The following is a 16,849-nucleotide window of genomic DNA, read 5'->3' on the forward strand; positions in this document are numbered from 1 at the left end:
TTAAATGCCCAATGAAAGGAAACATTAAATAGGACTTCAGCAGGAGGGGCTGGGCAGGCATTAAAAATGTTGTAATCTTTAATGACTTGGAATAATGTCTACAATATAGTCAGTGAAAAAGGGGATAAAGCAGTATTTATGGCATGATCTCATTTATGTAAAAATCAGTATCTTTATACATTTTTAAATGACTGAAGGTATAATACATGCTCTCTTAACCAAGTCTGTGCGCACTGGTAGCTGATCGGTTAATTGAAAAATTTGGTTAAGGAGGAGAATCTTTATAAATGAAATGTTTTTTAAAACTACAACAAGTAAATAATCATTGGCCAAACTTTGGGATAGGTATTCTATTTATGACTCTTTGAGTCCTCTGAAGTTGTGTATTGTCTTTTTTTTTTTGGCAGCATTAAACATACCAATAATGTAACCACCAAAAAATGTAAAAATGTGAAATACTGGTTTCTTTAAAATGGATCAAGAATTTAGAGAAGCTAAATAATGAAGCAAGCTGAGTATAGACTCCTAGATTTTTATTTCTTTCCAATGTTTATAATTCTCACGTACATATAATTTGAGTAATATTTTTAGTATCTTATCTTTATAGAGTCTTTCCAAAGCATTCAACTTACTTTTCTTAGAAATTACTCTCTTCATACTCATTGTTTTTATCAATATACATAATTTTTTTTTTCTTGCGGTACGCGGGCCTCTCACTGTTGTGGCCTCTCCCCTTGCGGAGCACAGGCTCCGGACGCGTAGGCTCAGTGGCCATGGCTCACGGGCCCAGCCGCTCCGCGGCACGTGGGATCTTCCCGGACCGGGGCACGAACCCATGTCCCCTGCATCAGCAGGCGGACTCTCAACCACTGCGCCACCAGGGAAGCCCAATGTACCTAATATTTAAATAATCATACCATTTGAATAACCACTGCACCTGGCATAATATGTTGGAATAAACACACCTGACTCTTGCTAAGCACAGTCCACTGATGCTGAGAACAGTGCATAGGCTGCCCTCCGGGACCATTCAGCTTGCTATGGACATCAGCCAGCACATTCTACGGAGGACTAGAGGTGTCAGTTAATCTGGCAAGATGGTTAAGTGGAAGTCAGCTACCACTCTTGTTACATCAAAATGATAATTATAGTTATCTCTGGGACATGGCATTAGGGTAATTTAATTTTTTCTTTGCTTATCTGTATGTTTAAAATATTCCTGTATTGTTCTTTTTTTTTTTTGAAGTAAGCTCTATAGTTTTTTAACATGAAAAAATATAGTTAAGTTAAAAAGCAAATATCCAGGTAAGTATAATAAGATGACAGCAACTAAACCCGAGTGATAATAGGCCAATAGGGTAGAAGAGAAATTCCCCAAAACAAATTCTGTTATTTATAAGAATTTAATAAGAGCTAAGGCTACACCTCAAAATGAATAAGAAAGGAAAGAATTCATTTAATAAACACTGTTTAGGACAATTGGCTTTCAGTTTGAAAACAAATCTAAGTCAAATCCAAATGGAATAAGGAATTTTTTTTTTTTTAAATTAGACAGAGGAAGGAGTGGGAAGGACTTAATAAATGTAGAAGAATTGGGGTGGGAGAGGGGGAAACATCAGGCTGGTGGAAGTTGGTGAGGTCCACGTCTCATACTCTGGAAACTGTTATGAGTGAGGCCCGTTTCGTGCACGTTCACTAAGTGTGTCTACAGCAGTGTGCTAAGCGTGTCCACGTCTGATCAACAATCATTTCCTGAGACCTGCTCTGGTCAGTAGGATTTATATTCTGGGGACTCTGGTAACTTCACTCCCTGATCTGAAGTAGCTCACAGCCTAATGAGGGAGACAGACAGCAGTGAAGGTGCTTCGGGAGCACATAGGGAGGTGCTGGGTTATTAGGAGAAGCTGTCTGAGCTGTGTCCTGAAGGGTGAGCGGGAATGAGCCAGATGATGAGAGGGCAGGAGGGAGGAAGGGAGAAGCTTCTACCCAGAGGAATAGCACGGGCCATCATATAGCGACACGAGGACACCTCACTCATTTAGAAAATCCAAAGCCAAGAATGCATGGATGGGCAGCAAGAGGTGACCCCGGAGAGGATATGGGAGTTTTGCACGTTCAGTCAGACCTAGAGCCTGTGGGAGACTTGGGACAGAGGGGGAAGGGGGAAGGGGAAGATCCCAGTGGGAAATTTACAGACCTGGTGACTAATTAGATCTGGGGGGAAGGGAAGAGGAATCGCGGAGGTGTACGCTCAGTGTGGGGTATGCCATTTCTTCATTTAAAGATAGGGACTTGCTCCAGATGGTCAAGTTCATCCAGGCTCTGAGTCTCTAATTCACTGAATATTGGAAATGTTTACCTTTTCTTCTCAGTGCCGTCTGATGCAAAATCTCTGTAATGATAAGAAGGAGCCATTTGGAGAAGAGTTTGAGGGCCTGAAAATATTTCTCTGTGCCAACAAAATTTTTTTCCACTCCCTCATGAAGGAAATCTACCTAATTCCTGGTTTTCATTTAAGAGACCCCAACCTAACGATGGCTTGTACAGCTAAAGTCACTGCAGACAAACTCTTTCTCAATGGCTCTAACTCAGCTCTTCTGCATTGTCACCTTAACAATCTGTGTGCTTCTCTGCTAACAAGAAATACATACAATGTATTTTTAGCATATATATTTACATATTTATGCTCCACTTTTTTCCAAAAAGGCTTATGTACAGTAAGATTATTAAAATAAAAATAGAAAAGCAAAGACATAAACAGGAAGAAACAAATATGCTAGACTCTAGGACTAATATAGTTACAGGACAATGAAGCATTAAATACTTTGAGTGTCCTAGCAACCTAAAGAGAAAGAACACTAAGATTTATATAGAATGTTATCCTTTGATGGAAGAAGGTATATGCATTCTTCAGGTTACTGTGAAAACAAAAATAATCTGCGTATGGCTCTCGAACGGGACTTGGGGAGCTGAGCTGGTAAAGTCCAAGCATATAACTTCCTGATTCTTTAACTGAATTTGTTACCTCATCCTTATGTAGATCCACCTCTGTTAGGACTTACAGGACATGTTCGTAAATATAAATAAAACAGAAAAGTAGTCTTTATTCCAAAGACATTTATGAAGTCTTATATTTACTAAGGATACAGAAATGAGAGACCTAGTCTTTGCCTTCCAAAACCTCATAGTCTGTTTAGGAAGGCAAAGGGGTAAGCAGATGATTGTATTCTAGTGTACCAGCTGCTCTGAGCGTTAACTCAGGAGTAACACAGAGACTGCCTGAAGGCGGGAGGGGCAGGGACACAGGGCTGTGGCAAAGAAGCCTTTTGGAAAAGGGAGGTAGTGTTCCCAGCGGAGGGAACGGCATGTGTGGGGAAATGATGTGTCTGTGACTCTAGGGTGTGGGGACATGAAACTGGAGAAGTCAGCGGGTATCAGACACTCTTGAAGTGGCTTTGGGCCATACTAAGGGACTTGATTTCATGCTGAAGAAAATGGGGACTCACTGTAGGACTTTTAGCAAGGGAGTGCTTTATGATACTTGCATTTTAGGAGGAAAAAAATCACTGTGACAGCAGTGGGGGAAACTTAACCTGATAAAGCGTGTTTACCAAAAACTCACAGCTAACATCGTACTCAATAGTGAAAGACTGAAAGCTTTTCCCCCAAGATCAATAACAAGACAAGCATGCCTCTCTTGCCATTGCTATTCAGTATTGTACCGAGAGTTCTAGCCAGGATAATTAGGTAAGAAAAAGAAATGAAAGACACCCAAATCAGAAAGAAATAAAATCTCTCTCCTCAGATGACATTACCTTATAGGTAGAAAATCATAAACAATTCATACAGACACACACAAGTAGACTTAATAAACGATTTAAGCATTGTTGTGGGATACAAGATCCACACACAAAAATCAATTTTATTTCTATGCACTAGCAATGAACAATCCAAAAAGGAAATGAAGAAAACAATTCCATTCACAAGGGCATCAAAAAGAATAAAGTACCAAGAAATAAATTCAACCAAGGAGGTACAAGACCTTTACATTGAAAGCTACAAAATACCATTGAAAGAAATGAGCGAAGACATAAGTAAATGAGAAGACACACATTCATGGATTGGAAGAGCAAATATTGTTAGAATGGTAATACTACCCAAAGTGATCTACAGATTCAGTGCAATCACTTTCAAAATCCTAATCGTCTTTTTTTTTGTAGAAATGGAAATGGTGATTCAAAAATTCATATGGAATTGCAAGGAAGCCCATAGAGCCAAAACAGTTGTGCAAAAGAAGAAAAAATTGGAGAGCTACCATTTCCTGACCTCAAAACTTACTAAAAAGTTATGGCAATCAAAACAATGGGATAATGACATACAGATAGATATCGAAATCAATATTAGAATAGAAAGAATTAAAAGGACAGAAATAAAAGTGTGTGTCTGTTGTCAACAGATTTTTCAACAAGATTGCCAAGATTCTTTCAATGAGGAAAGAATAGACTTTTCAATAAATGATGCTTGTACAACTTGATATCTACATGCAAAAAAAGACGTTGGACCCCTACCTCACATCATATACAAAAATTAACTAAAAATGGATCAAAGACCTAAATACAAGACCTAAAACTATAAACTTCTTAGAAGAAAACAGAGGTGAATCTTCATGACCTTGGATTTGGCAATAACTTCTCGGGTATGACACCAAAACACAAGCAACAAAAGAAAATTGGACTTCATCAAAATTAAAAAATTTTTGCTTCAAAGGATACTATTTTTTAAAGTATGAGAAGTCAACCCACAGAATGAGAGAAAATATTTGTGAATCATATATCTGATAAGGGTCTAGTATCCAGAATATATAAAGAACTCTAACACTCAACAGCAAAGATAAACAACCCAAACCCCTTGAACTCTCCTATATACAGCCCTCCATACTGCCATGATGTGTTTGCTGGGCTGCCACACTTGCTCTCCTGTCTTTTAGGTCATATCTCTCATTTTTCTTCAGCATAAGCCTGGTTCTGGGAGCTGATCCTGTTTATCCAAATTACAAAGGACAAGACTCTTAGGAGCTAAGCAGACCTGAGCAGGTATACTGGTGGAATAGTCATTAATTGAAGAACCAAGCCCAAGTCTTGCTAATTAATTTCAACCCAAAGGAGGTTCCAGTAGAGGAGGCCAACTCCAGATGTGAGTAAACAAAAAATCCCAAAACAACAGTTGCCAAAATAAGACAGAAGTTTACATCTCTCACACATTGCCCAAAGGCAATGCATTATAGTGATTAATTAGGAGCATGAGCTCCAATTCAAGCACACTTGTATCCCTTATGAACTGTGTGACCTTGGGCTTCAGACTCTCTAGGCCTCTGTTTTCCCACCTATGTATAATATAGTATAATTATACATAATTATACTATATAATTATATAATATATATTATTAATAATATATAATTATTATTAATAATATAATAGTGCCCAACTTCCCCACAAGCATCTGAGTTCAAGGCATCTGTATGAATTGACAGCAGGTTGTTTCAGTTCAGGGGAGTTATAATATAACAGTGCCCAACTTAGGGCTTCCCTGGTGGCGCAGTGGTTGAGAGTCCGCCTGCCGATGCGGGGGACAAGGGTTCGTGCCCCGGTCCGGGAGGATCCCACATGCCGCGGAGCGGCTGGGCCTGTGAGCCATGGCCACTGAGCCTGCACGTCCGGAGCCTGTGCTCCGCAACGGGAGAGGCCACAACAGTGAGAGGCCCATGTACCGCAAAAAAAAAAAAAAAAAAAAAAATAGTGCCCAACTTAACAATGCTTTCGTGATGATTAACTACATTATTACACGTAAAATGCATAGGGCAGTGGCTGGCACATAGTAGATGCTCAATAAATATTATCTCCTATTATTGTTGGTGTTTTTTGCCTTTGTCTTGGATAGTTTAATGTTTTTACCACTGACGTGGAGGAAGAATGGAAGGAGTGGCCAAGACTATAGGTTGTCTCCCAATATCTTTTTACTTAATCTTTGATGACAGCAGTCATCTGGTTTTTAAATGGATATATAGCCATCCTGAACAAAGACTGCATTTCCCAGCTCCCCCTTGCAGCTAAATTTGACCATGTGACTCAGTTCTGGCCAGTGGCATGTAAGTGCAAATGACATGTAACTATCAGGAAATGTCTTTTTTTTTTTTTTTTTTTTTTGTGGTACGTGGGCCTCTCACTGTTGTGGCCTCTCCCGTTGCGGAGCACAGGCTCCGGACGCGCAGGCTCTGCGGCCATGGCTCACGGACCCAGCCGCTCCGCGGCATGTGGGATCCTTCCGGACCGGGGCACGAACCCTTGTCCCCTGCATCGGCAGGCGGACTCTTAACCACTGCGCCACCAGGGAAGCCCAGGAAATGTCTTTAAAAGGAAGGGCCATTACTCCTTCCTCAATTTCCTTTTCCCTGCCAGCTGGAATTCAGATGTGATGGCCAGAGGTTCAGCAGCCATTCTGGACAGCAAGGTGACCTTGACACTGGAAGACATGCATGATGGAACAACAAGACAGAAGGTGCCTGCATCCCTGATACTTTGGCACATCATGTCAACTTGGCTAACAACTTCCAGACTTTTGAATTAATTTCTGTCTTATGTTAGCAGCTATTATTTGGGGTTTTTTTTTCATTACAGCTGAACACAATCCTAACTAATACCAAAGATAATCATATTTTAAGGTGACGTAGAGCTAAAAATGCTAGATATATAGTCCATGGGGTAATAATCAGAGCTCAGGAGCAGTGGACTAAACCTGATAGCATGGAGGATGGAGGTTAGCAGTGATAATGTAAAGTGCTTCCTTGGGTCCATAAAAGCAGCCTTGCAATGGTTAAATGAGGTTGATATGGCCTGGCGGGGTCTTCTGAATGGATGCCTTATAAAGGAGATGGTGGGGTGCCTGTCACAAGGTAAGTACTCAGTGATGTGTGCCCCCCTTGGCCCTACCCCTTCCCCACAAGCATCTGAGTTCAAGGCATGCTCTGTATGAATTGACAGCAGGCTGTTTCAGTTCAGGGGATTTTAGGCTCTGTTAATAACAGTACGGTGTACAGCAGGAGGAAGGAGATGACTCTGCATTACTTTTTATAGGTCAGGCCGCACCTGGAATATAAACAAATGGGAGTGTTTTCAGAGACAAGCCTGGAAAAGACATCACTTGGAAAAGAGACATCTTGGGATGGGGAAAAGGAAAAGAAATGATCATTGTGTGCAAACAGCTGAAGGGATGTTACAGAAAAAAAAAAAGTTTCTATAATCCTGTCCTAAGCCCCTAAAGGGTCCTAATGGTTAGAAAGACAGATTTCATCAGTCAGTTAGCATATTAGTCACCTGATACTACTCTCAGGCTGTGGCAGTGACTGCTAATCGCCCTACCCAAAATCTGTCCCAACCTTCTTCCTCGTGGATATAACCCAGATATTGTTCTGGTCACCAGCTAAAATACCCACCGTCCCATACTTCCTTGAAGTTTGAGGTGGCTGTGTGACAGAGTCGTGGCCAAGAAGGCCATGGCTTCTCTCACTTGAGCTGTCTTCTGGGCTTCCTGTTACATAAGAAGAATTAAGCCCTGCCTTGTTTAAGGCACTGAATCAGGTTTCTGGTCAATGCAGCCGAGATGCCATCCTAATCCAGGAACCCTGCTCTGTTCTAAGAGGGGAAAGCCTTTCTTGTGGGAAAAAAAACCAAAAAGCAAAACTGGCTTTTTCTGCTTATCAGACAGGATGTGAGGTAGAAAGTGCTAAAAACTGGAACAGTACCAAGATGGGCTGAGCTCCAGGGAGGCAGTGACCCTCTTGACCCACAGAGGAATAGAATGCATGCAGAGGCTGTAGGGCACTTCGGCAGCTGCGATGTTATAAAGCAGTATTGAGTGTAGAGTGAAAGGTCGGATTTAATGACCTTTAAAGTCCTTTCTAGAACAAAAACTTTTCTGATGGTCAGAAAGTTAAAAATAGGTGAACTGTTGCATAGTAAGTTTTGGTCACTGAACAGATGGTGTTTTTCAGCTGTAGCCTGAAAAACTATAGTGGGATATGCAACTTTCATTATAGTTTCTAAGAAAGCGCTCTCCCTCAACTCCCCTGGGGTAACCATATCATGGTGATTTAAAATTTCTAATGGAATTTTAGTTTATGTTTTATTTATAGTAATGTAATTTATCCCACTGTTTACTACCAGGATTTTTATTTATCCTGGACTTACAAAGTTAACATGGCAGTGAAACATACTCAGGAGCATTTTGATTTTCAGATACATGTGGATTTATTATTTTGGTCTGTGTTTTTAAAGCCATGGATTTATTATTTTTGTCTGTGTTTGAAAGAATGAATCTTGGTAATAAGATTCCTTCCTAACTAAATCATTGGAATGTTGATATCCTGTAAAATAACCATTAGGGATCAATTTAGAGGCAGAATTTCTGTAAACATGGCAGTGTTCTGTATGCGAAAGGGGGGCTTTTTCCCGTATCATGGTGGAAGCCGGGTTCTTTGATGGGGGTGAACATAAAGGACAGGCTAAGTCTTTACAGGATTCTATGATTGATCCCTTGATGGGGATATCAAGCCTGAGAGAGGAAGATGAGCTGCGTGACTTTGTCAAGGTACCCAGTGGTGACTGGCCGGCTGTAAGGACTCAGTAGGTGTTTGACGAATGAGTGAACAAATGAGTCCCCTTCCAGCCTGTCTCTGAGTTGAGGCTGTGAGATGATATTGTACAGTCTATGTAGGTGCAGATCGGTGTTTCTCGAAGCGCTTCACAATGGGAGGTTGGAGGGAGAAGAAGATGGTGCTTAAGATGAAAATTACCCCCGGGCCCCACTCCAGACCTACTGAATCAGAATCTCCACAGCTGCAGCTCAGGAATCTGCATTTTAGCATTCCCCCGCCGCCCCCAAGTGATTCTCCTGTATAATACACTTTGAGAACCGCAGGTGTGTATACTGGCTGTTCCAGCTGAAGCTTCCACAGAGGGATAGGATCTTAGGAGGCAGCAGGAATTCCACCTGGAGCAGAATTTGGGTGATCAGCCTCAAGAAGGCAGCCGTAGCAAACGCGCTTGTCTCTGACGACACCTCCTGGTTGAGAGTAACAATTAGCAAAGGCTCAACCCTGCAAACTATTGATACACAGGTGTTTTCTCTTAAGGGGCCCAGATACTGAAGGTGCTGCAAATGCGTCTGAATTCTAACAGCGATGTTTAATATACCCAAAGCCCCAGGTATCTAGGGGATATGCGTTTATATTTGTATCTTCTTTTCACTAGCTTCAAGTAGAATCAATATATATTTGAATATTAGCCTTCAATTGTCTTACATGTTTCTTAGAACAAATATTCTTATTTCACATTTACTTGAAACATTACCAACTCTTGGATTTCCTCTGAAAGGATTTACTGAACTCTTTGTCTGGGGAACTTATTCTTTGTGGTTGTTTTAGAGGAAAAGTGAGAAGCCAGTTTTTATCTCTCATTGATGACTCCAGGCAAGATAAAAAAAAAAAAAATTGTTTCATGATATCTTGGTTTCTTCTTTTTACTGAGCACCTACTTATGCCAGCCACCCTCTCAGAGAACTCGGGGCTCAGGGATGGAGAGGGTGCAGGCGTGGTCCCTACAGTGGAAGTGTGTATGATGTGGAGAAGCAGTGAGACGAAGGGGCGGAGTCAAGGAAGAAGGTGAGATGTGGGAAAGATTCGTTCTTCCAGATCCTACATGGACATTACCAGGTCCCAAGCTCCCAGAAGAGAGACTGGTATGTGCTGAAACACAGAGGTGTGAAATGGCATTCGGGGTGAATGTCACAGGAAAGGAGTAACCTCCAAATAATTTGCCCTTATAAAGTGTGAGGCTGGAAGTCAGTGACAGATAATGGGGCCAAGGAGTCAGGCCAAACCTCCCCCACTTGCCAAGGTTAGATTTCACCCTGTAGGTTGTGACTAACCACAGAAGAGCTTAAATTTAAGATGTGCTTTTTATCAGATTGTTTATTCCATTGGAATAGCAATACACAAAGCAGAGCACCTCCTTTTTATCTGATGGTCGACAAATTTAAATGAGTCCAAATTCCTGATTAAAATTCCCTGGTGGTCCAGTGGTGAAGACTCCCCACTCCCAGTGCAGGGCCCTGGGTTCAATCCCTGGTCAGGGATTGAACTAGATCCCACATGCCACAACTAAGACCCAGTGCAGCCAAATAAATAATTGTTTTTTAAAAAATTTTATCTAGTAGTTGAGAATTTCATGCATATTCAACACAAAAAAAAGCCCCCGTCCATTTGAAAAGACTTTTAGCATTCTGGTAATTAGATTTGGCTTGTGTGCTATAACAGAGGTTTGGTGGGGGGCGGTTTTTGGTTTGTTTCTTCGTTTGTTTACTGTAGCTATTAGAGCAGGCTCTCCATGCCTTTTATTTTGGAGCTTCTGCACTGCCTCCTCTTCCTGTGCTAACAGAGCCACATACGCAGCAGTGCCCATCACACAGACCCCAGGAAACCCCCACAGGTGTCCTTAACAGGGCCAAAAGCTGAGCTCTGGTTTATATTCAGAGCCTGAGGCACGAAATAAACCAATTCATTATTCTGTGCACAATTTTTCACCTTGAACATATAATAAGTGATAATGGATATATTTGCATGTTGCTTTTGACAACAGGAGGAGGTGCTTACCTTGGGGCCCTGCTACACAATCAAGAAAGATGGACAAACACAATCTCTTTGTTTCTTCCGCCTCCCTTCTGCTTGGTCTTCAGCCACGCCATGCATAGCCTTACCCATTTGGCATAGTCTAGAGGAAAAAAGCATGGAATTTGAAATCCAAAGGACTTGAATTTGAATCTTGTCCTTCCCTGCCCCACCTCCCACCCCATTATGTTGGCAAGTCACTTAACTTTTCCTCTTTCTCTATCTGGCAAAGGGAGCTAATAATATCTTCTCTTGAGGATTGAGTGAGAAAAAATATGTATAGAATACCTGAGAGCAGTGCCCAACACACAGCAGGACCTTAGTAAATGTTAGCTTTTCCCCCTTTTTTTTCTTTCCTTCCCTTGATACCAGTGAGTCATCAAAAGACCAGGAAGCACACAGCCTTCAGACTGCAACAGTGGTAAGTGACCATTAGTTCCTGCTGTTCTGTGCTGTTCTATGGAGTTTACCTCTGAAACGGGTTAATTAAATTAGAGACCTTTTCTTAGCTTACAGATTTTCTGTCCCAATCTCTCTGTTTAGAGGTTAGGACTCGGCGCGTTCAGTGCCATCGCCCGGGTTCAGGGAACTGAGATCCCGCAAGCTGCACGGGGTGGCCAAAATTAAAAACAAAAACAAAACAAAAAGATTTTGAGCTCTTTCAAGTATGGAGTCTGACGGTCATTAACCAGCCACCCACCCTCCTTGCAGTTCCAAGAGGAATCCAGTTCTGTCAATATTTGCTCACCACAGGACATGGACCACAAACCTGATGTGATGCCCGAAGACAGGCTCTCCTGACCTGTGGGCGGGGCTGCCCCCATCTGCACAGATAAGCAGACTGGTGCCTGACTGGCCCGACCCCAAATCAGGAGAGGGTCTCTTAGCCACTCATGCTGAAGGATGACTTTCCTATTGGTAGATATTACATAACAGACCAAGGTTTCTTACTCATTGGCCAAGTCAACAGCCTAAAGAACATTACCCTCAAAGATCTGGTCCAAAGGTAATCTTTGACTTAAAGGGACAGTATTTCAGGGACAGTTCCCATCGCGCATATTCTGTTCTGTTGTACTCATCTACTCTTAATGTCCTGGAAATGCCGAGAAATTGGCAAATTGTGAATAAACACAGTATGGCAGTGAACATGACAGTCAAGATAGAGCCAAATGACAAAAGATTGAAAAGCTACAAAAGAAAAAGACTCACAAGCTGAAGAACCCTTGTGTTAGCATAGAAACTTTTGGTGAGAAACATGCTAGTTTGCACAGCTTTTTTTTTTTTTTTTTTTGCGGTATGCGGGCCTCTCCCGTTGCGGAGCGCAGGCTCAGCGGCCGAGGCTCACGGGCCCAGCCACTCCGCGGCATGCGGGATCCTCCCGGGCCGGGGCACGAACCCGTGTCCCCTGCATTAGCAGGCCAACTCTCAACCACTGCGCCACCAGGGAAGCCCTGCACAGCTTTTGTACTTTGAGTAGCGCTGGTATAAATGTATGTCCAAGGGTGGCTGCAAGACAGTGACTGATGTGGGGAGATAATGATGATGCTGAAACATTACCCTGCTTTATTTGTACTTGAAGGAGTTTTTAAATGTGATTTCTAAAAAAATTTTATTGAAGCATAGTTGATTTATAATGTGTTCATTTCTGCTGTACAGCAAAGCAACTCAGTTATACATATATATGTCCTTCATATTCTTTTCCATTATGGTTTATCACAGGATATCGAATATAGTGACCTGTGCTATACAGTAAGGCCTTGTTGTTTATCCATCCTATACATAATAGTTTGCATCTGTTAATCCCAACTCCCAGTCCTTCCCTTCCCTATCTCCTCTTCCCCTTGGCAACCACAAGTCTATTCTCTATGTCTGCGAGTCTGTTTCTGTTTCGTAGATATGTTCATTTGTGTCGTATTTTAGATTCCAGTTATAAGTAATATCATATGGTATTTGTCTTTCTCTTTCTGACTTACTTCGTTTAGTATGATGATCTCTAGGTGCATCTATGTTGCTGCAAATGGCATTATTTCATTCTTTTTTATGGCTGAGTAGTATTCCATTGTATATATGTACCACATCTTCTTTATCCATTCCTCTGTTGATGGACATTTAGGTTGTTTCCATGGCTTGGCTATTGTAAATAGTGCTGCTCTGAATATTGGGGTGTGTGTACCTTTTTGAATTATAGTTTTGTCTGGGTATATGGTCAGGAGTGGAATTGCTGAATCATAGGGCAACTCTATTTTTAGTTTTTTGACAAACCTCTACACTGTTTTCCAAAATGGCTACACGAACTTACATTCCCACCAACAGAGTAAGAGGGTTCTCTTTTCTCCACACCCTTTCCACCATTTATTATTTGTAGACTTTTTAATGATAGTCATTCTGATCGGTTTGAAGTGGTACCTCATTGTAGTTTTGATTTGCATTTCTCTAATTATTAGTGATGTTGAGCATCTTTTCATGTGCCTGTTGGCCATCTGTATGACTTCTTTGGAGAAATATCTGTTTAAGTCTTTTGTCCATTTTTCAATTGGGTTGTACTTGAAGGATTTAAAGTATGTTCAAAGTAATTTTTTTTAACAGCCTTATTGGAGTATAATTGCTTTAGAGTGGTGTGTTAGTTTCTGCTTTATAACAAAGTGAATCAGTTATACATATACATATGTTCCCATATCTCTTCCCTCTTGCGTCTCCCTCCCTCCCACCCTCCCTATCCCATCCCTCTAGGTGGTCACAAAGCACCGAGTTGAACTCTCTGTGCTATGCGGCTGCTCTGCACTAGCTATCTATTTTACATTTGGTAGTGTATATATGTCCATGCCACTCTCTCACTTCTTCTCAGCTTACCTTTCCCCCTCCCCATATTCTCAAGTCCCTGCTCTAGTAGGTCTGTGTCTTTATTCTCGTCTTGCCTCTAGGTTCTTCATGACCTTTTTTTTTTTTCCTTAGAATCCATATATATATGTTAGCATACGGTATTTCTCTTTCTGACTTACTTCACTCTGTATGTCAGACTCTAGGTCCATCCAACTCACTACAAATAACTCAATTTCATTTCTTTTTATGGCTGAGTAATATTCCACTGTGTATATGTACCACATCTTCTTTATCCATTCATCTGTGGATGGACACTTAGATTGCTTCCATGTCCTGCCTATTGTAAATAGAGCTGCAATGAACATTTTGCTACATGACTCTTTTTGAATTATGGTTTTTTCAGGGTATATGCCCAGTAGTGGGATGGCTGGGTCGTATGGTAGTTCTATTTTTAGTTTTTTAAGAAGCCTCCATGCTGTTCTCCATAGTGGCTGTATCAATTTACATTCCCACCAACAGTGCAACAGAGTTCCCTTTTCTCCACACCCTCTCCAGCATTTAGTGTTTCTAGATTTTTTGATCATGGCCATTCTGACTGGTGTGAGATGATATCTCATTGTAGTTTTGATTTGCATTTCTCTAATGATTAATGATATTGAGCATTCTTTCATGTGTTTGTTGGCAATCTGTATATCTTCTTTGGAGAAATGTCTGTTTAGGTCTTCTGCCCATTTTTGGATTGGGTTGTTTTTTTTTGATATTGAGCTGCATGAGCTGCTTGTAAATTTTGGAGATTAATCCTTTGTCAGTTGCTTCATTTGCAAATATTTTTTCCCATTCTGAGGGTTGTCTTCTCATCTTGTTTATGGTTTCCTTTGCTGTGCAAAAGCTTTTAAGTTTCATTAGGTCCCATTTGTTTATTTTTGTTATTCATTTCTCTAGGAGGTGGATCAAAAAGGATCTTGCTGTGATTTATGTCATAGAGTGTTCTGCCTATGTTTTCCTCTAAGAGTTTGATAGTATCTGGCCTTACATTTAGGTCTTTAATCCATTTTGAGTTTATTTTTGTGTATGGTGTTAGGGAGTGTTCTAATTTCATACTTTTACATGTACCTGTCCAGTTTTCCGAGCAGCACTTATTGAAGAGGCTGTCTTTTCTCCATTGTATATTCTTGCCTCCTTTATCAAAGATAAGGTGACCATATGTGCGTGGGTTTATCTCTGGGCTTTCTATCCTGTTCCATTTATCTATATTTCTGTCTTTGTGCAAGTACCATACCATCTTGATTACTGTAGCTTTGTAGTATAGTCTGAAGTCAGGGAGCCTGATTTCTCCAGCTCCATTTTTCTTTCTCAAGATTTTGGCTATTTGGGGTCTTTTGTGTTTCCATACAAATTGAGAGATTTTTTGTTCTAGTTCTGTGAAAAATGCCAGTGGTAGTTTGATAGGGATTGCATTAAATCTGTAGATTGCTTTGGGTAGTACAGTCATTTTCATAATGTTGATTCTTCCAATCCAATAACATGGTATACCTCTCCATCTATTTATATCATCTTTAATTTCTTTCATCAGTGTCTTATAATTTTCTGCATACAGGTCTTTGGTCTCCTTAGGTAGGTTTATTCCTAAATATTTTATTCTTTTTGTTGCAATGGTAAATGGGAGTGTTTTCTTAAGTTCACTGTCAGATTTTTCATCATTAGTGTATAGGAATGCCAGAGATTTCTGTGCATTAATTTTGTATCCTGCTACTTTACCAAATTCATTGATTAGCTCTAGTAGTTTTCTGGTAGCATCTTTTGGATTCTCTATGTATAGTATCATGTCATCTGCAAACAGTGACAACTTTACTTCTTCTTTTCCAATTTGTATTCCTTTTATTTCTTTTTCTTCTCTGATTGCTGTGGCTAAAACTTCCAAAACTATGTTGAAGATGAGTGGTGAGAGTGGGCAACCTTGTCTTCTTCCTGATCTTAGTGGAAATGCTTTCAGTTTTTCACCATTGAGGACGATGTTTGCTGTGGGTTTGTCATATATGGCCTTTATTATGTTGAGGAAAGTCCTCTCTATGCCTACTTTCTGCAGGGTTTTTATCATAAATGAGTGTTGAATTTTGTGAAAGCTATCTCTGCATCTATTGAGATGATCATATAGTTTTTCTCCTTCAATTTGTTAATATGGTGTATCACATTGATTGGTTTGCATCTATTGAAGAATCTTTGCATTCCTGGAATAAACCCCACTTGATCATAGTGTATGATCCTTTTAATGTGCTGTTGGATTCTGTTTGCTAGTATTTTGTTGAGAATTTTTGCATCTATGTTCATCAGTGATATTGGCCTGTAGTTTTCTTTCTTTATGACATCTTTGTCTGGTTTTGGTGTCAGGGTGATGGTGGCCTCATAGAATGAGTTTGGGAGTGTTCCGCCCTCTGCTATATTTTGGAAGAGTTTGAGCAGGATAGGTGTTAGCTCTTCTCTAAATGTTTAATAGAATTCGCCTGTGAAGCCATCTGGTCCTGGGTTTTTGTTTGTTGGAAGATATTTAATCACAGTTTCAATTTCAGTGCTTGTGATTGGTCTGTTCATATTTTCTATTTCTTCCTGGTTCAGTCTTGGCAGGTTGTGCATTTCTAAGAATTTGTCCATTTCTTCCAGGTTGTCCATTTTATTGGCATAGAGCTGCTTGTAGTAATCTCTCATGATCCTTTGTATTTCTGCAGTGTCAGTTGTTACTTCTCCTTTTTCATTTCTAATTCTATTGATTTGAGTCTTCTCCCTTTTTTTCTTGATGAGTCTGGCTAATGGTTTATTTTGTTTATCTTCTCAAAGAACCAGCTTTTAATTTTGCTGATCTTTGCTATCATTGCCTTCATTTCTTTTTCATTTATTTCTGATCTGATCTTTATGATTAATTTCCTTCTGCTAACTTTGGGATTTTTTTGTTCTTCTTTCTCTAATTGCTTTAGGTGCAAGGTTAGGTTGTTTATTTGAGATGTTTCCTGTTTCTTAAGGTAGGATTGTACTGCTATAAACTTCCCTCTGAGAACTGCTTTTGCTGCATCCCATAGATTTTGAGTCGTCGTGTCTCCATTGTCATTTGTTTCTAGGTATTTTTGATTTCCTCTTTGATCTTCAGTGATCATTTGGTTATTAAGTAGTGTATTGTTTAGCCTCCATGTGTTTCTATTTTTTACAGATCTTTTCCTGTAATTGATATATAGTCTCATAGCATTTTGATCAGAAAAGATATTTGATATGATTTCAATTTTCTTAAATTTACCAAGGCTTGATTTGTGACCCAAGAT

The sequence above is a fragment of the Phocoena phocoena genome, chromosome 6 (genome assembly GCF_963924675.1).
Source record: "Phocoena phocoena chromosome 6, mPhoPho1.1, whole genome shotgun sequence".
Taxonomy (NCBI): Eukaryota; Metazoa; Chordata; class Mammalia; order Artiodactyla; family Phocoenidae; genus Phocoena; species Phocoena phocoena.